The 26778-nt window shown below is 39.4% G+C and overlaps 1 protein-coding gene across 2 annotated transcripts in view; it reads left to right on the forward strand.

The window, feature by feature from the left end:
* LOC124594977 (peroxisome biogenesis factor 1) overlaps positions 1-26778 on the forward strand; it is a 383457-nt gene that overhangs the window by 64283 nt on the left and 292396 nt on the right. The window lies entirely within an intron of this gene.

Here is a 26778-nt window from a genome sequence, read left to right on the forward strand (position 1 = left end):
TTTTGTGGTGGACTGTTCAATGTGTCTACAAGCAGGAGTGTAACATATGTGGCCACGAAACACATCAGAATTGTGGTTGAGAAAGATACTGAATGAGGGAGAATGGAGGTGCATTTCATGGCCTGTGAATCGGAATCGCTTCCAAACCTGACAGGATTTGCTGCAGACGGAGGATGAAGGTCCATCCCCACCTATCAGCAGGAGAATATTGTGACAGGAACTGCAATGAGAGTTTGGAGTGGGTCACCTCGCAAGAGGCCATTGCTCTCACAGGGATGTAATGCTACGCATCTTCAGTAGGCTAGAAAACGTTGAAGGTGGATAGTAACTGACTGCCAGAACTGGGTATAGTCTGACAAATCATATTTTCGCCCATATTGAAATGACATATGTTCATGATGAAATGAATCTTTTATTAAAAAAAATAAATAAATAAATCCTAAGATGGGCTGCTTACTGAGGTGACAATTGACATGAACAAGCATGTTCATTTAAACATTCAGAATTTCCAGGTGTTGCCTTTCAGTCAACATCTGCATGATAAGTATTTTATTGATACTCATGTTTTTCAAGACAATAGCAAAGTTCTATGGGTTGGAAGAATATGTGACTGTTTTTCTGAACACTCCCCCACCACATAATTTTTTGATTGGCATGCTAAATCAATTGACTTAAACCCCATAGAACATCTGTGGGACATGATGGAACAGTGGATTAAATGCTGACATCAGCATCCTTCCAATTTGGTTGAACTGTGTGATCGAATCCTCAATGAGTGCCTTAACCTGATGTGCCAGACTTGCATCATGTTGTGGATTCCTTGCTAACCAAATCCAGAGTAGTAGAATTATACAGTATTAAATAATGTTTATAATGAGTTCTCTCGGGGTGACTTTTTTTTTTTTTTTGTCCAGTGGACTTGATACTGTAGCTTAATGGGTCATATGCTAGAATCTTTCTTGCTCAGTGTTCATACCTAAGAGCATATAGCATTATGAATGCTAGTAATGAATGGGGAGGTTGGTGCAGCTTTGGCAGAAAAATCTGTTCTTTACAAGCAATTCAGTTGGAACTCCTACTATCTTTGAACTTGTGTAAATAAGTTTCATTGCTCTCTCCACAAATAGATTCTAATACCTTGATGTATTTCTTAAGAAATAACAAAGATAGTATGACAAACTATATTGTCATGAGGTACAAATGGTCATTTGAGAATGTGTATTTCTCAGTATTGGAGTGGTTTAATGAAATGGCAGAGAAATGGCAAAGTTCTTAGACAAATAAGCTTTTCTGCCACCTGTCTGAAAAATTAGGAAAAAAATGTAACCAAATGCCCATATTTTATGGAATTGTGAAATACATCAAACTTCAGAGACTTAATGAGACTGAGGGAAATAGCTGCAGTAAATGTTGTTCAGTTAAAAGGACAATGGAAATATTAGTAAATAACTTAAGTTGTAAATTTTAGTGACACTAGGATGTCCCATTGGATCAGAATTTGTAATTAGGAATTTTGTTCTCACCAAATGGATGGGTAATTGGATGCAGTATTTGATAGAAGTTTTATGAAGGTTAATAACATATACTTGAATGGCTTAGAATGTGGAACATTATACGTAAAGTCAATGAAGTAACAGGGTCTAACACAACTTTAATTTTACAATGGCTCAGGTCATCAAATATTCCATTGCAGATGAAATTATTTAATTCGTAAATTGAATTATTATTGGCTTTAAGTCCTTTAGAACTAACCTGCTTGTATAAAGAACATCCACTGCAGAGCTAGGAAGTACTTACCAAATTTCATTTGTTTCCAATAATGTTTGTTAGTGAAATATGGCAGATACAACAATGTACAAACTCGAGGAGGTAGATAGTTATTGTCCTCCTCCTCAGACCAAGAAAGGACCAACCATGCACCCCAGTAGTTATTGAAGTGTAATCTTCTTTTTGGAAGACCTTGGGTCATATGAGAAACCATTGTCTGGTCTGAATCCTAGAGATCAGTATGGATGCATGAGGTATTAATCTACCAACAACAACAACACGGTTGGCATATTGTCAGCAGGCTTTCCTTCAGTGACAGAAAATAGTGGGCATAGTTTTCAACAAAGAAAAGGGGCATAAAAGTACACGATGACACTACCTGCATATACTCGTACAATTATTCAAAATTCAACATTTTTAGGTACGGATATTTTGATGTTTTAGCAGGGGAATGGTATCCTTCAAGGCAATATTTTTTGTGGAACCATTTTTACTGTTATCATAATAATGAATAACTGTTACTTCAAGGAGCTTGGAACAATGTTCAAGATTTGTGGATGGTTTTACAGTTTCTTGTTCCTCTTCCTCTTCCAGCTGTACAACAGCGATTTGCCAACAGACACTCACACTTAGGAAGCTGGAAGATGGACTGGCAATATTGATTTTAGATTTTCTGTAGATAAGTGTGTGCGTGTTTATTTTAACTATTTGTGTTGGATTTTTAATTTACCTGATGTGCAAATGAGGGACACATTCTAAGTTTTAAAGATTCAGTGAGGTTTCTGGGATTTACATTTGATTCAAAGCTGTCATTGGTAACACATTTAATAGACCTAAAAAGGTCCCTCAAGGCACTAAACATCTTGAAGTACCTTAGTCAAATGTGTTGTGTATTAGACAGGGGGAGTCTACTAGTTTTATGGAGCTTTCTTAAAATTCTGGCTAGTTTATGGGTGTACAATTTATGGTTCACTGAGACCATTATACTTAAAGACTATTGACACTATCCACCACAAGGAAAAGAGACGGTCATGATCAGATGCTTGGCCTCTATACTGAGGTTGCGGCTCTGCCACACTTCATCCAGTGACAGTTTTTCAATGTGTGTCAGGCAATACTGGTTCTTCATTGTTCCAGTATCATTGTCATACCAAACCATTGTTCACCATGCTATGGAAATCACCTTTATATATTGTTATTGAGTGGTGAGGTTACTTGTGATTCATACAAAACATGACCTAGTGGAACCATTTCTAAGCCAGAATTGGGATCAACTGCTGCCTTAGCATCCTCAAGATTCATTTATCATCCTGACTCACTGTACATGACACAGAATATACTAGCCGGAATCAAACACAGCCAGGAGACACTGGCCTGCCAGCCGAGTGTATTGACAGTGAATCGCTGATAAACATGGAAAGACAGCAACAGCAAGATGGACAGTGAAGGCAACGTGACAGAATGACAAGTCCAGAGAGTGAACCAAAGCGAGAGCCTAGACGGAGCAGTATCGAGGAGCAAAACAACGAGTGCAATGACTAATGCAAGAGTGCAATCAGAACATGACTTTTGATTCTTTAGCTCATAAATTTATTGTGCTGTGAGGCTCAATGCTATGATAACATATGCTTAATTTTTACGTAGTTATGGTACTTAAAACACTTTGTATTGTGACTGGTTTTAACATGCTATATGCTGTCACAGCAGACACAAAGGACTACTGCAGCACTGTGTGTTTCTAGTCAAACTCGGCTACCTCCTGCCCTCCTACTTTGACAAATATGTCCGTGCACACACACATGCACCCCCCTCCCCCCTCCTCCACCCACACCAAAATCAGTTTTACATTGTAAGTTCACAAGTTCTGGATCCTCCCATTTTAATGATGCAGGTTCACTCTTGAGCTGAATTATTTACGCTTAGCAAAGCAGCATGGCTCCTTTCACCCTTATGTCAATGATGACGCATTACACTAAGGACCCCATGGGATGGCAAATTAATAGGGGAACAACCTCGAACTATAAGTACTCACCTGAAACTCATAACTTATGGGGAGTGTTTGGAGGTGGTTCCAGAGTTTGCATATTAATGTTGTACCACATGTGATAGGATTGAAATCAGTTGACCTAGGAAGCTGCCCAAGGACTTTGATGTCCAATGAGTATTGCTAAAACCATTCTGATGCGATAAAAAAGTGGTGAGATGGTGCACGTCTTGCTGAAGATACAGGCTACCAGCTGTGTGCTGTAGGTGAATAAATGAATACATTCAGTTGGACAGCAGATTTATGTTTTGTCACTCAGTGTGAAAGACTGCGGAGGCACATATCAGGGTTCATATTCATCCTGTATGAACTTCAGTGCACAAGAATGTTTCCACTACTTACTGAAGTAGCTCCTATTGGAAAGCATACAACTTGTCTGTCCAGATGACATTTTCCTATTCTCTGAGTATCCAGTGGCAGTGTTGCTGCACCAGTGCAAAACTTTGTCATGTGGCGTGCAGCAAGTTTAGTTATACATGTGGTGCAATGATTTCTGAATCTTAGGATGGTATGATTGCTGAATAGTTGTTGTATTCATCCGTTGTTGAATTTGTGATTTATATGGTGCTTTGTGTCCTCTTTAACTGTTGTTGTAATATGTGATAGCAAATGGTGACCCCTGTCATCAACATGTTGCCAGTGGCAATATTTATGGTTACAGACTTGACATAGTAGCATATGGAAAGTGCCCACGTGACCTTTGGTCACTCATGGTCTTGCTGTGATCTGGTGCCGATACTTATGTTGCCCACCATGCACTTGACTATCATACCAATGTTCTGTATGAGGTCTAATGATAGTCCAAGCACTTAATGTACTAAACTACTGCATTTGCTATGGGCATAGGTGCTCTCTCTCTTGAAAATAATAGTTTCCTGTAATTCATTTCCTTGTGAGTGTACTAACATATTATCAAGCATAAGAAAGGCAGTTAGCTGAAAGACCAAAGTACCTTCCTACTCTCACCAACAGAACCATCTTGAGAGGAGGAAGAAGTCCAGTTGTATTTAAAAGAAATTAATGATGAACAGAGTTACTGGTTCGCAAAATCCCTGTGATACCCTGGAACTGAGATTTCACAAGGAAAACTTACACTTCATGGAATGAGATAAATTTGTAGCAGACAGGAATGACTCCTATAGTGCAGTGCAAGTTGTGTGGTTTTCATACGTAATTTTGTAATGCTGTCAAAGTGTTTCCACATCAGCCACCAGATCCAATGTACATATGACAATTGTATGCTTACTCTCTGAATAGTTTTTCATTCCGTTGTCAATTAGTTACAGAACTACATTTGCCTACTGAATTTTCTAGTTGCCCAGTTGGTTCTACTTTCATGTAAAATGCCTCGATCTAGTATTCATCATTAACAAACTCCCTGTGCAATTGAGTAAATTGTTTACCAATTCTGATGTGAAGAGTCTCTTTCACTACATTGGCAGCTAATAGTACTCATGCAATAATTTGTATGGACAATGACAGACACAATGTCAGTCTGACACTGGTGATCTTGACGTGATAGAATTAGCCACATTATATAGCAGGAAGGATGCGTTCGACATGACAGAGGCATGAATGGAAACTGTGCCTTCAGTCTCAGGACTCGCCATGCATTTGCTATCTTTTTGACTGACTAATGCAGCTTATGATTTGCACAAGTGGAAGTGAATTTTCACTTTGGCAAAATTACCGTGGATGGGACCAAATTCATAGCAAGCCAGGTGGATCAGAAATATGTAGTGGAGATCAAAGATGTGATCACCATTCCACCTATATCAGGCACATATGAGAATTTAATAACAAACTGATGTGAAGGGTTTCTGCTTCACAGGAAGAATGAATCAGATGAGTCATAACCCATGAAGACATTGGCGAGATACGACTCTCACAGTATTTGCAACACATGTGTAGTAAGCACCCTGTGTAGTAATCCCTTGCCACCCCAAGCGAAAACTGTTATTGCATCACAAAGTGGCATTCCCTTAGACACTGTAGTGGAATTAGCTGACAAAATGTTTGATGCTATAAAATTTATGCCAGTGTGTACAGTGATGGGTGGAGGGGGGGGGGGGGGGGGGGGGGGCGCAACAGCTTGTTGTCACAAATGGTAACACGAGTCGATACTGATACGTTGTCTGCCAAAGTGAATTTACTGACCAAGAAGATGGAATAATTATTGACTTAGTGTGATCGCAGCAGAGACAGCGGTCATTTTTGCAAGTGGTCGAACAGCCATTTGTCTACCACTACATCAACATCAGGTCCTGACAAGCTCTCGATTTTCTGTTGTTATAGGAGATTTGGAACCGGGCAGGCAAGTGTACAATGCCCTGCTTACACCCAAATGCCAGTGGCAATCAGATGTTGGCACATCAACCGATCACTCGGACATTGTCTTAGCACCTTGTCGTCAGTCATCATAACTCCGGGTACCAATATCTCGTACATACTGGTTCTGACTTGTGTGTGTTCCCATGCATGGAGTTGCATAGCAAGTGGTCGTGCACCCACTTCCATTTGACTGCCTCCAACAATTCTTCCTATATTGATATGGAATGCTGGGAATCAGCCTGGTCTTTGCACTAAGGTGCAACTTTACGTGGGATTTCACAGTTGCAGATGTGTCAGGAGCCATAACAGGAGCAGAATTTTTGGTGTATGGTCAACAGCAGCAGGTTTTCGTCAGCACACAGCAGTACACGTGGCTAAACTCATGCAAGACACCAGCGGCAAGTCCATTGACTTGTTGAAGATATTCCCTGCACTAACAAGACTTCCAGGAGCACCAAAGAAGATACCCCGTGACTCTGTGATCACATACAGACTACCGAAGGCCCACCAGTGTCCTGCCAACCTAATGCTTGGCACTGGATAGAGTAGGCCCTTGTGGTCTCCATTACACTTGGTGCCGAAAAAGAATGGTAAATGACACCTTTGTGATGATTATTGGGTCCTAAATGATAGAACTGTGACCAGTCGTTGCCCCATACACTTACTTATATGGCGTTATGGATACCGTGTTGTAGACTGCAAAAGCATATATGCAGATTCTGTTTGCAGAAGCAGAAATACAAAAGACAGCCATTATCACTCCTTTTGGCCTTTTTGTCAGTTGGTTCATGAAATTTTGCCTACAAAATACATGGTAAAGGCTCATTGACTCCATGTTACAAGGGCTAATATTTTGCTTCCCTCATCTCAATGATGTTCTGGTCTTCTTTACCTCTCTGGAGCAACATTAGCATCATCTTACAAAAGTGTTCAGAAGATTGGAGTGGTATGGCATCATTCTAAATACTGCCAAGAATGTCTTCAGCCAAACACAAGTTGAGTTTTTGGGCCATAGGACCATGCAGTCTGGCTCACTACCCTTGGCAGAGAAAGTTGAAGCCATCCTGCAGATGACCCAGCCAAAGACTTTCAAGGAACTGCATCATTACCTCAGAATCCTCAATTTCTATGCCGACATCTATCTCATGTGGCTGAGTAGGAAGTACCGATAAAAGCGGCACTCACAAAGACTGAAGAGCAAGGGAAAGTCACCAGTTTCAGGGATGGACAAAATGATCTTGACTTTTGAAGTAGCCAAGTGGAGTGGCATTACTCACACACCCAAAAACGAGCACACCATTGGCACTGGTAGTTGATGCCAGTCATATGGCAATCGGCACAACATTACAACAACTTTTTGATGGAGCATGGCAATTGCTAGCATTCTTCTTGCACTAGCTGTCTCCATCTTAAAAGAAATGGAGTGCCTATGACAAAGAGCTTTTACCAATCTACGAAGCCCTTAAATATTTACAATCTCAACTGGAGGTCTGAGAATTTTCTTTACTGACCATAAGTCACATATACCATACAACAAAATAACATGAATTGCTCACCTAGCCAACACAACCAGTTGGTCTACATTTCTCATTTCAGCACAGGCATGAAGCACATTTGTGGAATAGACAATATAGGGGCCAACTGCCTCTGCTGTGTCAGCAGCATCATTCATTTGATGGATTTCACAGAACCTACAGCAGCATAACAATCAGGCCAGGAGCTGCATGATCTGCTTGAAGACTTCAGATCATTGCTCAAACTTCGGATAGTACAAATTCCCAGCAATGACGCCAAGCTGTACTGTGAAGTGTCCAGTGGCAAACCTTGCACTTTCCTACCAATGGCATTCAGGAGGTGTGCTTTTGGTAATATGCCTGTGCCATCTTGGAGTTCGTGTGACATTGTGACTTGTCTTCAATCGTTTTGTGTGGCCAGGAATCAAGAAAGATTGTCAAGACTGGATGTGAACATGGATTAAATGCCAATGCAGTAAAATCAAGAGAGACATGGGTGTGCCTGTGGGCAATTTTCCTGATGCAATGGCTCAATTTGCACACATTCATACCGATGTAGTTGGCTTCGTACCTCCATCGAATGGCCAACATTTTTTACTTACAATGATAGACTATTTCACATGCTGGCTGGAAGCCGCATCAGTAGACATAATCTTGGCAGGGACCTTAGCTTTTGTCTTTGTTTTGACTTAGGTGTCATGTTTTGACTGCCCTTTGCATGTCACGATGGATCGTGGATGCCAGTTTGAGTTTGACCTGTTCACACAGCTGACTAAATTCTGTAGCACTGTGCATCATAGAATTATGAGCTATTACCCCACCAGCAGTGGGATCATAGAATGCTGGCACAGATCACTGTAAACAGTCTTGATGTAGCACGATGCCAGTTGGACCATAGCCCTGCCAATGGTTTTGCTCAGTCTGATAAATACTTGCAAGCTTGATTTCGATGCTCCAGCTGGCGAAATTGTGTGGGGTGGAATGTTACGCCTGCAAAGGAAGTTAGTTGCTCCACAGTCCTAGCAGCTACCCACCTTGACAGATATCTTCCACTTGCGGTCCTGACAAATATTCAGACATGGCACCAATCCTATGTTTTTAAACCAAGACGTAATGCTACTCTCTGACAGTGTCAAAGCTCCATTACAGCCACCTTACTCAGGGCGACATAAAGTGGTATGATGAGGAGACCCCACACTTGTTCTGCATTATCATTATTGGCAAAACCACTTCTGTCTTACTGGACTGCATGAAACCTGTGAGCCTCTTTCAAGAAGGAATTCCGAAGAGGACAACACAGCACAATCCTGACCCAGTTCCAATTGTTTAGTCACCACTAAATTCACTAACTGTCAATGCAAAGGAGCCCTCAGGATGCACAACATGATTTGGTCAATGAGCTCATTTCCCTACAAGGTTTTTGGACACTGCTCTGCTTCCCTGGTGGGGGCTGATGTAGCAAATAGAAGTGACTCTACAATGCAGTGCGAGTTGTGTGGTTTTTGCATGTAATTTTGTAATGCTGTCAAAGTGCTTATGCCCCAGCCACCAGACGAAATCGTATTCTATGATGCTTGTACACTTGTTCTTAGAATAGTTTTCCATTCCATTGTTAATTTGTTATGGAGTCAAATTTGACTATTGAATGTTCTAGCCATCAGGTTAGTACTACTTTCATGTAAAACACCGTGATTTAGTATTCATCATTAATTAACTGCATGTGCAGTTGAATAAAATGTTTACTGATTCTGATGTGAAGAGTTGCTTTTGCTACCTCAGGGGCTAATTTGCTCAGACTGACACATTCAACTGCAAACAGAGATAAACTTGTAGTAAAAGTGTTCGTTAGTGATACTTCATTTAACTGGTAGCTGGACTGTTAAAATACAAGCAGCTGTCCCCATGTAAATCAGAAAATAACTATGCTGTTAAATAATGGTGTTGGCGGTGGGATCATGAATTAAATCTCCTGTTATGAAGGTTCCGTGCATGCTAGTCTTATTGAAAAATTGGATTCTTTTAATGTATTCTAGCACTTGCAGTCTCTCGTACATTTAATATTTTTATTGACTCAATCACATAATAATTTTATACTGTTAATTGATTTTAACCACCATTGCCCATCATCAGTACAGCTGAAACAGCATAAGGAGAGTTCCTAGTAATGCTTATTATGACTGTGGTTTATGTTATGTTATGAAAATATTAAATGTACTCGCGAAACAGTCAGTCAGTGTCTCCCAACAATATATCATTTTTTCCAAAAACTTGGCTCCATAGTGATTGGTTGTTTTGAAGAGACCTAGGTTTTTCCTTTGAAATTATAATCATGGCATATTTCATCAGTGCCATATTGCTCTTTCTGTCATTGGTGTTCCCTTGTGCTCCCTGAGAAACTGCTCATTGGGCACTTCATAGTAATCTTCATTAAACTGTCTTTCAGATACTTACAGCAATACTAAAAAGAAGTTTGCTAAAGTGGGCATAGTAGAACAAATAGTTTGTTCTGCAGCCTGTGCTAATTGAACAGTGAAATATGTTGCAAAATCTGATGGATGGCAACAGTAAAATTATGTGTGATGTTTGTTACTCCAAAGTGGATTTTGAAGTAAGCTTATGTTTTTTGATGTTAAAAATATCACACCAGTAATCAAAACTGAAATATTAACTGTAAGTGCGTAAAAAAACTATATGAGTTTTATGAGACCCTACAGGCAGAGGTACAGAGAGTAGTTAATCTGAAGAGTATAATATTGTGCAGCATCCAACGTGACAATAAATAATGATAAAAAACTTCCAGGGCTTTAGTTTTATGTACAGTGAATTTCTAACTCTGGTTTGTGGAAATTGTAATACTATGAAGGGTGTATAAATATCATGTGAAACATATAGAATACTAATGAACCAGGAAGAGCTGCACAATTGCTAAATATGCTCCCCATCTTTTTATATCTCCTCCTCCTTCCCCTCTATTTGTCAATCTCCTCCCCCCCTCTCTCCTTGTCCATCTCCTCCTTTTCCTCCTCTCTCTGTCCATCACCTCCCACCCCTCCCCCCCTCCCCCCTCTGTCCATTACCTCCACCTCACCCCCTCTTTGTGCATCATCTCTGCTTCACCCTAAATACAACATTACTGTTTTTTCTTAAAACTGACTGTGAGGAAGAAAACAAAACAGCACATTATTGTGCTTACAGTTTTGATTAAAATTATATATAAGGAGAAAGACAACAAACTGGAGAAAAAATTTGTCAAATGGTTTAAGTTCCCTGCCATCGTAGTTAAAACTGGAAAGTAAACTGCACATCTTCACAGCACAGTACAGCAGCATCTTTGTCACAGTTAGTTTTAACAAAAAATCTGTACATTGTTGTCTAAAAATATATAGCCTGTGCTCATATGAATGAGAATGAGTACCATGTAAAAAAAAAAAAAGTAAGTTATAATCTCAGAGACTTGGATGATATTGTTGAAAGTTTGGAATTTTATACCAGTTTGAGACAGGGGACAGTTTATCACATGTCACTGTAGCCAAGATCGTTAATGTATAGTTTGTGTAGTGGTGCTCGATCCAAAGGCAGCCAGTTCAAACCCTGGTATAGGAAAAAAAGTTCCATTGCCTGTCTTTGGCTAACGAGGGGAGAAAATTTGCTGGCATACAGTTTCTGATCACCAATTTTTTTTGGTATTTATTTCCAATGTGTGTGTCATTTATTATGGCGTTAGAATACATCACACTCCTGTAATGCTCCTGGTCTCACTCTCCTCTAACCCACTACGCACACACTCTCGACCCAACAGTCTCCTCTTTCTCTGTACTGCATGTCCTCTTAATCCACTCTTCCACATCATCATCATCATCATCATTATATTCTGCGTAAACTCATTGACTCTGATGTTCATGCATCCTAGCCTGTGCACCTGCTGCCTCTCTCCCCCACTTTCTTATTCTGCTTATTCGCTGCCTCCACCCGAGCCATCAGCCACTCTTCTTTCCTCCTCCCCCCCCCCCCCCATCTTCCCAGCCATCCTTTTCAATTCTTGAATTCATGCCTCTTTCCACTGCAGTCATTGTGTGCTCAGCCAGCACATTGTAATGGCACATATACGGGGTGTCTCACCTAACTCTGCCACCTCAAATATCTATGTAACAACAATAGATATTCAAAAACAGTTTTCACCAGCATGAATGTAAGGCAGGGCTTAGGAAACTAAATACTATGTGAAATTTTATGGCCTTGGTTTCATTGCAATATGTCAATTACATCATGAGAAACTGTGAGGCAAAGTTGACCCTTTAAATAAATGAAGCGCAAAGCTAGCACAGGTCCTGAGACTCAAGCGTGCAGCTCACACTGCTGGTAATCATGATGTGATTGACGTACTACATCAGTGGAGTGTTAATGTATGGTGTGGTATTGTATGACAACACATCATTGGCCCATATTTCATTGGTGGCACTCCTAAAGGGGGTTAGTTTAGCCCCTTCTTGAGCTGTACCTTACTTGAATCAGTCCACCTCTTATAATGTGTCAAATAATGCGGTATCAGAATGATGGATGTCCTGTGCATAATGTTTATTGTTTGGAAAAGACAACTAGAGGCACAATTAGTGGTAACACACTAGGTTTCATGTTTCGAAACCTCATAAGTTCTGAAATATACGGCTTATAAAGGATAGCAATGGCGTCACAGTTTCTGACGTAATGCGTCGCATGTAGTACTGTACTCAGAGCAGGGCTTGCCTGCACTGGTGCCTGTATCCTACTGTAAACATACCAATATCACCATGGCACACTCTACCTTCAGTGTACAAGTGTCTCCTAATCTGGTCTGCTGAACTGCTCTCATACTGTAACATAATTCACATACATTGCCACATTAAAACCTGTTTTCTTGTGGCTTGTTACATTTGCTGTCATCTAGTCAATATGCCAGCCTTCAGTAATGAAGAAAAACCAGATATTATTTTAATTTATAGTGAATGTCACAGAAATGCAACCACAGCTGTGACACTGTATGCTGAAAGTTACCCAAATTGGCGGTGTCCGTTACGCCGAAACATTGCCAACATCTGCAAGACACTCACAGGTACAGGAAGCTGGGCTCCCACAAAATGCCAATGTACAACACCAGCGTCTGGAAATGGAAACGAAATTGCTGTTTGGGCTACTTTAGCACACAATCCTCAGGTGGGTGTACGAGAAATTGCACGAGGTGTAGGAATAAGCCACAGTAATGTGTGCAGAATCTTGCATCGACATCGGTTTCATCCGTTCCGTATCTCACTGCACCAAGAACTGTATGGGAATGACTTTGAATTTCGCATTGCATTCTGTTGTTTTTCACTTCAACAGTTGCAAGGTAATTCAGTATTCCTAAGCAATACATTGTTGACGGACGAGGCTTCATTTACAAATCATGGTAATGTGACTCTGCGGAACATGCACTACTGGTCCGTGCAAAATCCCCACTGGATTCACCAAATTGCTCATCAGAGAGAGAGTGGAATGTGGGCAGTATCGTTGCTAACTGTATTGTAGGTCCCTATTTTCACCATGGAACATTGCACGGACAGCGATATGCATAATTTCTTTAAAACACACTAGCACTCCTCATGGAGGATCTAAGACTGGAAACTTGTCTATCGATGTGGTTCCAACATGATGGATGTCCCGCACACAATGAAAAAGTTTCCAGAGACATTCTAGGTGTGGTATTTCCAAATAGGTGGATGGGACGGGGAGGTACGGTGTGATGGCCACGACGGTCCCCACTAGACTTCTTTCTCTGGGGCGCAGTGAGAGACAGTGTGTATCAAGAACCCCCAATGTCAGTAGAGGATATTCAACATCATATTACTGCGACATGTGCAGCAATACCTGTAGGAACTCTACAATCTGTGCAACACTCTCTTATTACCCATCTGCAAATGTGTATTGATGCAAACGGAGGGCACTTCAAACGTATGTTGACGTGGCAAAGCTGCATTAGTTAAGATGTGGCTGTATTTTCTAAGCTGTATGTAATGCACAACAATACAGTTTCTGTGGGTGACAGGGCACTAGTAAATGTATTTAGCAAAGTGAATTCAAGTGTGTTATCTCTCATTGTAGCTCTAGTTGTCATTTTGCTAGAATAAACATACATTTGCAATTTGAAAGACATAACTTTGCGTTGGATGTGTTACTAGTTTATTTTTGTGGATTGTGCGTACCTTTCCATTGTGTGAGCCCCTGACACAGGCAGCGTGAGGTGCACGATTGAGTCTCAGGACGTGCGCTGGCTATGCGCTTCATTTATTTCAAGCGTCAACTTCGCTACGCAATTTCTTGGGATGTAATTGATTTATTGCGATGCAACCAACACCATTATTTTTGGGTTTTCATGCTATAGATTGCATATGAAATAAGAGGAGATGTCCATTTAAAAATACACAAGTTTGTGTTGAAAATAGTATTTGTTTGTTTTAAAATTTCGCACAGTATTTGGTTTCCTACGCCCCTGCTGTACTTAACGTGCTGGTGAAAACCATTTTTAAATATCTATTGTTGTTCCAGAGATATCTGAGGTGGCGGAGGAAGGTGAGACACCCTGTATATCTGTGCGTGTGTGGAGGGGGCTGGGGGAACGGCGGTTGTCACACTTGAAATCTGCACCCATCTTGGTGTAGTTCAAGAGGAATGGGCTGTGCAGTGGTACTTGGATTCATCCTGTTTCTCTCATTGTCTCAGTGCTTAACTGTGTTCAGTCTCATTGGAGCCAGTTACAGAAAATAGTTTTACTGTAATGAATAAATGGCCAGTAGTTGTGAGTAAAGAATTTTGAATTTATGGAAATACGAGCCAACAGTGCTATACATAGAGTACAAATTTATGTCTGCTGGTTAAGATATGCAGGTTGGCAGTACATGCAACCGTGCAAATGAATGGTGCATGGACCAAGGAAATTCTTTTTAGATTCAAAGAGATGAGCCCTAAATGTTGCCCTAATGTACTTGCATGCGCAAGATGGATGTGTTTAGATTAAGGAGTTTCAAGGAAGCTTTAATCAGCAGTAGATTCAAATGGCAGTGGCGGCGGTGGCAAGCTAATTTGTAATAGTATTTTTGTTGTGCTTATCTGTGACTCAGCATCTCCACTATATTGTGAATGGCACCTTTCCTTTTCATAATATTGTAATATACTTATCTGTAATTCTTGTTGAATGAATATTATCCAGAATTCCATAGTCAAAGACTAAACATTATTAGCTGATTTAGGTTATGAAAGATTGTTAATGAGTATTTATGAATGAGAATTGTGGGTTGCACCAAACAATAAGCAGTATTATTCAAGGTTAAGCTCTATGATGGGTTCAGAGAAAAACACTTACTTCCCTGAAACTGAATAATTGGCAGAAAACTCTTAATGACAAAAATGACTTAATCTCCAGCTTCAGACATTATAATCCTTGTTAGAAACTGATGTCAAAGGGGTAAAGAAAGTATAACAAGTGCAGACAGCAAGTGGATCAGCTGAAGCAAGAGACAGAGTGATTTAATAAAAGGTAAGGGTTGGTGAGTGCTGAGAATGAAGAATGTGCTGGAAAAGCAGTTTCACTTCAAAGTCTCAGAAATACTGGTACTTGAAATTGGATGGTTAGAATTTCAATCTAAGGAGTAGGCTTTCAAAAATGTTCAGGGGCCTGTTCATGTTACGTGTATTACATATATAGATAGTTTGTCTGCGACATTGTATCATAAGAGTTAGCTTTATACAGGGTGATTTGAGAAGTACACAGAACCGAATAGAAAAATAGTACTTACATCACTGAAGCTTTTTTATTTTTCAATGTAGCCTCCTCGGAGATTAATGCACTTGGTCCAGTGATGTTCCAGTACCTTGATCCCATCTCGAAAATGAGTTTCTTCCAAGCCTGCACAATAGTTGTTACCTTCAGGTATCAGTTCTTCATTTGAAGTGAATCTTCATCCAACAAGAAAAATTTCCAGTTTTGCAAAGGAATGGAAGTCTGACAGAGCATTTCAGGTGAATAAGGCAATTCAGACCTTAGTTTGTGTAATTTTTCCGTGTGTGCTGGCACACGTCAAGAGTCGCGGCACCCATCTTGCAGATAACTTTTTCATTTCTAATTCTTCAGTTAAAATGTGATATTCCCTTTCAGATGACATCTGGCAGGCGTGAGCAATTTGCCCCACTTTCAGTTGGCGATACTCTATAATCATTTTGTGGACTTTTGCAATGATTTCTGGAGTAGTGACACATCTTGGTCATCCACTGCATGGATCATCATCTAAGCTCTCCTGACCAAATTTAAATTCATTTTTCCACTTGGCAACAGTTGAATATGAAGGGGCAGAACCCCCCCCCCCCCCCCCAGTGTATTTTGGAAATTGGCATGAATGTCCTTTGCTTACATACCTTTCTTCATGTACTTAATCACTGCTGGAATCTCAATTTTTTCCATGTTTGCAAATCACCAAGTGGGAACAACGACAGAGCCACATCACTACCACACCACGTGCCATGTGTTTACAGGCAACAGTCCAATGAATATTACCTGAACAACTTGTTGCACTAGTGCTGACCTCTCGTGGTGATTCTGTGAAATCACCCTCATACTGTTCGTGCAAGATCAGTGAAGAAATTGCATGAGTTCCCTAAGATATTCTCTTTCTTCCATCATATATATTTTGATTATAGAACTGGATCTAGTAATTTGTTTCTATGACCTACGCGGTCATTAAATTTGAAATGGTAGGTGGTCCATTTACAATCGTGTACAGATATTGAGCAAGTGCACACTGCTAGGGAATTGTTCGAGAACTATGTTGTAAGTAGCATGCCTGATTAAAAGGAATAAAAACAAACAACAAAAATTTGAAATCGGTGCTACCAGAATGAGAGCAGGGACTAACAATATATTAATCAAACAAAAGTTGCAAAATAGCTTGTGTATTTGATTATGCTGAATGAGAGAGATGTTTAAAGGATTCTGTGATTTTTTTTTATTTTTTTTTTATTTTTTTTTTAAGAAAAACAAATTCATTTCCCTTTTCCTAAATAAGTTCCATTAATAAGTTCCATTGCGCACTATCCAGAGTATCACTTTAACTGTAGACTGCATAAATGATTTTTTCCTCCAAGCTTTTTCCAGTAAGTGTCCACATACATTGTTCCATTGTTCTTACTCCTGCAGGAGCTCTTCATCTATAGGAGATCATAATCATTTCAGCTGCTTGTTAACTTATAAAAATGGCAAGTAGTCACAGGGTCAAGATCATTGCTGTCTAGAGAGGTTGGACGTATATGCTAGAGCACTGCCACGTGAAAGAACCAAATTGTTAGATCTTTATTTTGAATGAATGGTTCAAAATACATATGCAACTTGAGGCAGGCATTTTGTTGGGAGCGTCTCTTCAAAGTGACTATTTTGTGGGAATCAAGTGCCACACACTTTAACACTCCTCCAATAGTTGAGGAAACGTAAACAATTTTGTTGACAAACAGATTTTTCATTGTTACGGGATCTACTTTCATATTCCAACAATCATTTCTTTGTAGATAATATACAGGGTGATTCAGCAAAGCTTTTCAGCTGAGATATTCCTAAAATGTTTACTAGCTATATTAATTACAGAAATACTAGTGTTGACTTCACTTTTTCAGATGCAACTATAGTAATAACTGCTGCTAATGTCATAGTTCTAAAAGAAATGAATTCAGTAGCATTACTTTTTTCACAATGTGATTAGCAATTATGGAGAAACTGTATTTAGAACTTACCTGTTTAGGACAAAAAACTGATTACTGTCTTACACTATAAATCAACCAGGAAAGAGCTGGGTGAGCACTTCCTTAGTCACAAGTGTGAGTAGTAAGCCAGGCACACACCATGCTAATACCACAATAACTATGTACTCTAAGGGGTAGTTCCACTAGGAGAGCCTTTAGCACTTTGGTTAGTGATTGGGCATATCTTTTACTGGTTAATAAAGTTTGAATGAAGTAAGGACCAATCATGTAATCTTTAAAAATCCTGCACCCAAACATTTACGCTCCACTGTTTCTGATGATGAACCTGCCTCACCCAATACGAATCCCCAGTGATCCCATAAAGCTTAGTTATTTCAGTCAGCTTTCCATGATCTGTAAAGATAGTTTCATTGGTAAAGAGAATTCTTTGTAGAAAGAATCTTTTGTCCTGATGTTGCACCAGAACTGAGCAATAGAATTCCTTTGTCTTCTGCAGTCTCACTGATCAATCTGCTGGTGAAGTGACATGATATGGATTGCAGCTGTTTGCATGCAAAATGTGTATGAAACTGAGCTGATTTATTCTAGAGGCACTTTCAGTTTCTCTGGAGCTAACATGTAGTTTATGAATAACAACTGCCAGGACATTTATTTTATTCTCTCTGCTCATTTCAGGCTCACTCTTTATGCTCTGCATAGTATTTCAGTGCTCTTACAATAACAATATTTCAATATTTGCTAAATTATGATCCTTGTTGGACCTTTGTCCGTTGAGCTACTTTTGTGCATACAACTTAACTATTCTCCCCATGTTCCTTCTGCAGTTTTCATAAAGAAGTAGCATACTTAGTTTCTCTTGGTTTGTGAAAAACATTTATTTTTTCAAATTCACCAACACTCAACACATCTGAATGACACCGGTAGAACGAATGCTTAATTTCCTCTACGCTCCTTTTACACTAATATCTTAGTGTTCCAACACTCTGCTTCCTTGTTATCTGACGTGACGTTTTTTCTTATTTGGTTGTGAAATGTGAACTTTTGCATAAGTCAGCAATCAATATCAAATTCAAAACATATAAATCAAAAGCTCTAAATACGTGATTTCTCCAAAACTAATAGCTAGATTTTGAAGAGTTAAATGCTGTTCAGCAGTACAAACTACTGTAGGTCAAAGTTGATACCAATACCTCTGTAATTCATATTACTACTAGCTATGGTGCATTTAGTGCAGTGTAGCAGTTAGTGTCAGTTGTTGGTGTGCTGCAGGTCACCTGTTCAAACTCGACCACAAGCAGGTATTTGTTATTTAGTAATTAACATTTCTCAGAGATTCTTGAAAGTTCTTGTGTTTGTATATTCTGGAATATTTGATGTTTGCATAAATAGCAACACTCTTGGTAGGATTTCAGTTCTGTTTTGTTCTGGCTGTACATTACTGTCCGTAATCAACATGCTTTCTGTACTAAGTGTTGTGCTTTATTGAACAACCCTGCTTTCTGATTTCGACTTGATTCTGTTTATTACATGACAGTGTTTGGTGGAGACGTCAGGTACTTCAAAACATTTATATCACCATGGCTCCAATTAGGCAATGTAAAAGCTGTGACCTACATGGACAGCAACTGGAATACAGGCAGTACACCATTCCCACAGTCCATATATTCAAGCGACAAATGGATTCTGAAACAGCAGTAAGTCAGCTACATGTCAGACATCAATCTGTGTTTACCAGGGACATTGGTTAGAATGTGATGAAGTGGGTGAAAGGAGTCAGTCAAGTTGCCAAGTAAAATAGATAGGATGATGCGATATGTTTGGCAAATGTGTACTACTATTTGTATAGCACAGCCCAGCAGTGGTTTGAGAATCTCAACAGCTGGGGTAAATTACAGGCCATACTGTAGAAAACATTTGGTGACAATTTGCAGCAATTCCTCATAGAAGAAGAACAGTTGAAGAACAAGGCCCAGTGTCATGGGGAAACTACACACTCCTAATAACAGATTGTTTTTGGGCCTATCCCACATTGAGAATCGTAGTATAACAGAGCCTGACAGACTCGCATACTTGATAAAAGGAGTCGCAGAAAACGTGCCAAAGTCTTATTATAAAGAATGTCCCAACACCAGAGAAATTCATCAAGTGGTACCAGCACATCAAGGAAATGAAACAGAAAAGGAGATATGACTGACTCCCAAATATGGTCCCTATGGCTGTTGTTGAAGACCACCATGTCCTCACCCTCCCTCGTACTCCAGGTTGTCAGAGAAGAGAGAGAGCAATTTATGTCACTCAGAACAGGTGGACTAAGTAAGTAAGAGATAGCAGCCATGAATGTTGACTCCGTACATCTGAAGTTCAAGAGGATCTTGAAGATGATGTGTATCGATCTTTAGAACCACCATTACAACATGCCAGGAAGAATAGACTTGGCCAACTTAGACTTAAACCACAGTTGTTAAACAACAACCCGGCACTGAACCAATGCAGGTACAACTAACTCCTCCACCAACGCCCCACAGAACAACAGACATTTGGAGGCCAGAGGACAGCATATCGGTATATTTTCTCTGTGGATGCCCGGTACACTTTGTACACTACCGCAGAGAAAGATAACTAGTGTTTGATGATTACTACGCCACAAGACTGGCAGACAATTATAGTTGGTCTGTAGGATGAGGCCAATTACTGCACCATAGATGGGGTTGCTCCCTATCATGTTGCCATACAGAGGAACAAGCCACTTGCTTAGCTGCTGAATTGAGGAAATCTAAGTGAGGCGACTATCCAAGAAGCAATGGACGACTGTCACCAAGATATCAGGAAGTCTCGTTAATGTCATCGTAGACCTGTATGGGCACTAGTTGAATCACTGGTTTCTTTTCCTGTAAGTTTGGATGCTTACCACCTGTAACTAAAGAAGACTGTCTGTGATACAAAAGCAATTGTGCTGAAGGCTTCAAATGGGAAATTGTACAGCTAACAAAAACAGGTATAGCAAGAGTAGTTACCAATGACAGAAGAAACTGCTTTGAATGTGTTATTTTAACAGAATGTAATCATAACATTATTCTCTGCTAGAACTTCTTGCAGGCATCACAAGCAGTCATAGATTGTGGAAGATCAGAGCTCCAAACTAACAAAGCTATTTTGACATACACACTCATAACAGTGATTGCTCTAAGTGGTTGTTTGCCATCAAAGATGTTGTTAACTTACTGAAATCAGTGACAGAAGTTCTAGCTGTCAGTACAGATGCTTAGTTAACCTGTGTATATAGATTGCAAGAAGTTACACTGGCTCACAAAAGAAATCTGCATGTCATCGTCGATCATAAGTATTGTAAGTGGTCAAGGAGAACTTAGGATCACCAATTGTCAAGAGCAGCTACAACTCAGACAGCTGAACCAGTCCAGTAAGGGCAGCTTAATACAGTTGTTGGACAACTGTACTCTAATACCAGCACAGACAACATGGGGGCAGCTACTATCAAATTGTCAATAGGATTGGGCTTGACCTGGGAACAACATCAGTGAGTGCTAGCTGTTCTGCACCAATATTCAAATGCTTTCAGATGCAGAATGGAGAAAAGACAGATCAACATGATTATCAGAATGAGATTTTCACTCTGCAGCGGAGTGTGCGCTGATATGAAACTTCCTGGCAGATTAAAACTGTATGCCCGACCGAGACTCGAACTCGGGACCTTTGCCTTTCGCGGGCAAGTGCTCTACCATCTGAGCTACCGAAGCACGACTCACGCCCGGTACTCACAGCTTTACTTCTGCCAGTACCTCGTCTCCCACCTTCCAAACTTTACAGAAGCTCTCCTGGTTCGCAGGTTCAAGGATATGCTGTTTGGACTACGTAATGCTCCAGCCACTTTCGACAATGCTTCAGTGCTTAAAATAGATGACATGTCTTTGCTATATGTGTGACATTATCTTTTTTAAAAAAGTTATTTGAAAGACATCCAAGCTACCTGAAAACTGTGTTGACGTGTGTTCAGGCAGCAGGCTTCTGTCTGAATCCAAAGAAGTGCCTTTTTGCCACTTCAGAAATAAATCGAGAGAAAATAAGAGCAGTCATAGATTTTCAGATTCGTTTACATAATTGTGAGAAGTTTCATCAGAAGTGCTATCTGTTGTACATAAAGGATTTCTGTACCAAGGAACATAACTTGCAAGAACTACTGGTGGTGAGATACCAAATTTTCCTGGGGTTAGATGCAAGAAAGAGATTTTGCTTGTGCTTGATGATGTGCTAACATTTTCTCCCATCCTAGCTTTGAATGACAGAACTTCATACCTATTCTATGGGACAGATTCAGTTCAAGTACAAATGATGGAAGGTGCTGAGGTGACAGCTTGTGCTTCCAGACTACTCTCCCAGTATGAGGTGAACTATTCCATAACTGAGAATCAATGCCTTGCAGTTGTTTGGGTCCTGTTTGATTGGCAAACCATTCAAGTGGCAGGCCACCATTTTGTATGTGGGCTGACTAGCCTGAAAGATACATTTCATCAACTGACGAGTCGGGCACCGAGGCTTCAGGAATTCATGTCAGTTTGACACAAAAATGGATGCAAATATAAGGATACTGACTGGATTTCGAGACCCCTATGGTGGGACAAAGCAGTCTGAATGAAATCTCAGTCATCATTGCATTAAATGACATTGCTGCTGAAGAGAGGGAAGATCCAGCCTTGCTATAACCACAGAAGCCTGAAGAATGAGGAACCAACCAAAGGAGAATTCCAGTTAATAAAAAGAGAATCGTATAACAGCAGGGTGGCCACAAACCAAGAAAACTGGGAATATTGGGAATGATCAAGGAATTGCATGCAACCGAGAAATACCATGAAAATATCAGGGAATTTCACAAAGTACCTGGGAATTTTTTTTCCAACTACCCAATGTCTTTGCTTTTTTAAAATTACCACAGACCTTTGTGCCTGCATGATCTTCACCATATAACATGGCATCTTTGGACTGCAGCTTGAAGCTTACTTCACTTTATTGTTTGAGATAATATTGCAGTTGTTGAGACCTGTATTCGTGCTTGTTGTTCTGTAGTATAAACTATGGAAACTTTGAGTTGTGGAATGTATTATGTATATTTAGCAGTGTTCTCCAACTAATACAGGTACAGTACTTTATTTTTTATGTACAATATACTGGTTCAACATCAAAATCTGAGTACATGCTACGGTATATTGATAAATTTCACTTATGGACCGTCTGACAGCAACTGAATAAAACACAATTTTAGTGCCATACGCGTTTCGCCTTTATTTTCTGCAAGGCATCATCAGTGGCCTGGAATATGTACATATGTTAGCTATTTTATTTACATTTTTGTCACTGTGCCTATAGGTTATAAACAGTTCTGGTGGTTGGTATTTCCTATTAAGTAGTAATGTTTTGAACTGTACTTATAGGTTGCGTAGAGAGTTTCTTACATATTACGCTCCTGTTGCATTTTTGGTGTTGTTATTCTTCCTATGAGCGCCAATTTGCTGTTTTTCCACATTCCACAGCACTATGCACTGAACGTTTGTTTTTATGCAATGTTTTGGTTTCTGTTGCCGACTGTCAAATGTTTTTGCCAAAGATCGGATATTACTGCCAAACTTATGAGTGTAACTATTGAAGTATCTGTGGTCTGTTCGTGTATGCATTTGTGTGTGCGTTTGTGTGTGTGTGTGTGAGTGTTTTTAGTGTGGTATTAATTTAATTTAATTTTATTTTATTGTATTTATTTTTGTTTTTGTCCTGTGTGTGTGTGTGTGTGTGTGTGTGTGTGTGTGTGTGTGTGTGTCTGTATTTTGGTGTTATATATATATATATATATATATATATATATATATATATATATATATATATATATATATTAAGTTATCATTTCCTTTATTAAGTGTAGTAGGGAGCCTGTGCTGATGTGTGTTTGTTCATTTATCACATGTTTGTTTTCTGCTATGGCTTTCTGGATGTGGAAATTTTCTTGCATTTGTATAAGATGTTTGTCATGGTTGCTTATTCTCATTATTTTCATTTCTTGTTCCATGTTTGTAGGATGATGGTTGTAGTGTTTTAAATGCTCTGCAAATGTGGAATGGTTTGTTTCATACTTCCAACATGTGATATGTTCTTCTCTACTTTTCCCTACTGGCATGAGACTTCTTGACTGTATAGACCCATTAGTTTAGTTTCATATTCTGTATTACAAATAAGTACTGTTTCTGAGAAGGACTATATTTATAATACACTTTCAAAAATCATTGGTACTGCCATCTGTCATTAGTTCCATTGTTTATATTGTTGAATAAAATGTAAAATTATTATTTTTTTAAAATTTCAGACAGTTGCATTCAGCAAGAGAGCACACTTTCGGAGTTATTGATAGAGTGGCCCAAATTTGGGGTTTTGGAGAGAATAAAATACAAACAGTTCTGAGAGGGCAAAATGCAAGCTTTCGCAATGTGACATTTCTTTCAAGTAATTTGGGTATAACAGTTGTCAAAAGTTATGCTAAAGGATTAAAATATATTAGCAAAGTTAAAATCTACAAATATACAACTCCTCTTCAAAGCTTTGCAACTCGCCTACAACATACTAGCGCTGATGCAATTAAAACATGATTCTTCAGAAAAATTGACCATTTCTTATCCAATCATATGTGAAGAAAATGAACCACAAATTCAGAAAGCACAAAATACTGTCAGCTCCTTTCTTCTCAAAGAAGGAGTAAGCCATGCAGAAATACTTTGATGTATCAGACACTGATTACTGACAAGTCAGTGCTCTCAGCAAGAAGTGACGCACAATTATTAAAAAAAAAAAATGTTCAGCAATAGTGCAATAGCGAGAAGAATGGAACTGCACCAAACTAAAATTTTGTACTCAATTCTTAATTATATACTATGTACAAAACTTTTTTTTTCTGTCATTGTTCCAAAATCTTATATTTATATCCATTTGAGTTTGACAGATTTCATTGAGTTATTCATCAAATTCTATAACACAACGATTCCCTCAGTCTATATGACAGCAGCCCTATAATGAATTGAATACACAATTTTAGTTTGCTGCAGTTCCATTCTACTCTCAATTGCTATATATATATATATATATATATATATATATATATATATATATATATATATATATATATATATAGGAAACATTCCACGTGGGAAAAAATATATCTAAAAACAAAGATGATGTGACTTACCAAACGAAAGCGCTGGCACGTCGATAGACACACAAACATACACACAAAATTCTAGCTTTCGCAACCAACGGTTGCCTCGTCAGGAAAGAGGGAAGGAGAGGGAAAGACAAAAGGATTTGGGTTTTAAGGGAGAGGGTATGTTTGTGTTTGTTTGTGTGTCTGTCGCCGTGCTGGCAGGGAAAGACGGAAGGATGTGGGTTTTAAGGGAAAGGGTAAGGAGTCATTCCAATCCCGGGAGTGGAAAGACTTACCTTAGGGGGAAAAAAGGACGGGTATACACTCGCGCACACACACGCATATCCATCCACACATATATAGACACAAGCAGATATGTAATATCTATAATAGAGGGAAACATTCCACGTGGGAAAAATATATCTAAAAACAAAGATGATGTGAATTACCAAACAAAAGCGCTGGCAGGTCGATAGACACACAGACAAACACAAACATACACACAAAATTCAAGCTTTCGCAACCAGCGGTTGCTTCATCAGGAAAGAGGGAAGGAGAGGGAAAGACGAAAGGATGTGGATTTTAAGGGAGAGGGGTAAGGAGTCATTCCAATCCCGGGAGCGGAAAGACTTACCTTAGGGGAAAAAAAGGACAGGTATATACTCGCGCGCACACACACACACACATATCCATCCGCACATACACAGACACAAGCAGACATTTGTAAAGGCAAAGAGTTTGGGCAGAGATGTCAGTTGAGGCAGAAGTACAAAGGCAAAGATGTTGTTGAAAGACAGGTGAGGTATGAGCGGCGGCAAATTGAAATTAGCGGAGATTGAGGCCTGGCGGATAACGAGAAGAGAGGATATACTGAAGGGCAAGTTCCCATCTCCGGAGTTCTGACAGGTTGGTGTTAGTGGGAAGTATCCAGATAACCCGGACGGTGTAACACTGTGCCAAGATGTACTGGCCGTGCACCAAGGCATGTTTAGCCACAGGGTGATCCTCATTACCAACAAACACTGTCTGCCTGTGTCCATTCATGTGAATGGACAGTTTGTTGCTGGTCATTCCCACATAGAAAGCTTCACAGTGTAGGCAGGTCAGTTGGTAAATCACGTGGGTGCTTTCACACGTGGCTCTCCCCTTGATCGTGTACACCTTCCGGGTTACAGGACTGGAGTAGGTGGTGGTGGGAGGGTGCATGGGACAGGTTTTACACCGGGGGCGGTTACAAGGGTAGGAGCCAGAGGGTAGGGAAGGTCATTTTTTTTATATATATATATATATATATATATATATATATATATATATATAAAAAAGTAGAATGGAACTGCAGCAAACTAAAATTGTGTACTCAATTCATTATGGGTTTGCTCTGTCATATAGACTGAGGGAATCGTTTTGTTATAGAATTTGATGAATCACTCAATGAAATCTGTCAAACTCAAATGGATATAAATATAAGATTTTGGAACAATGACAGAAAAAAAAGTTTTGTACATAGTACTTAACATTTACTTTTGTTCATTGTACAAGAGCTTCTGATCTTCTTATGTCATTCAAGGAAACACTTAATACCTCTCATATGCTGCAATAAAATGTTACACATCTCTGTGGTTGGACCAAATGTTGATCATAAATTTTTTGGAGGTCTGAATTCTAAGTTGCAGTCTATTAAATAAATTAATGATCCGATGATACTTGATATTGGCGACTGCAATACTCATATCATTCGTGGTGCATTTGAATGTGGAACTGAAGCCACTAATTGGAATACTGTTCAATTATTTTATTGTGTATTTAAAGACATGCTGACTCTTCACACTCAGTTGACAGAGTATTCAGCATCAAATCTTTATCGTAAGAAATTTTGGAACCCTTTTGGGTTTTGACTTTTGAAATTATTTCTGATCTTAAAAAAAACTGTGGTGGGTTTACAGTGTGATAAAAGAGAACCGAGTAGCACCAGCGACAAAATAGTAACTGGGGCTTCTTCAGATCCTTTTCTGCCAGTAAAATTATAATTCTTTCAGTCATTAGCAGCTGAGTCACAACCATTCATACAAGAATATTGAACTAATCCTCCTGCAGCACTGTTTCTGCACAGCTCTTTAGTGATGGTTATTCCAATTATAATGCAGAAGTTTAGCAAAGCAGATATACTGAAGTGT

The sequence above is a fragment of the Schistocerca americana genome, chromosome 2, assembly GCF_021461395.2.
Source record: "Schistocerca americana isolate TAMUIC-IGC-003095 chromosome 2, iqSchAmer2.1, whole genome shotgun sequence".
NCBI classification, from domain to species: domain Eukaryota; kingdom Metazoa; phylum Arthropoda; class Insecta; order Orthoptera; family Acrididae; genus Schistocerca; species Schistocerca americana.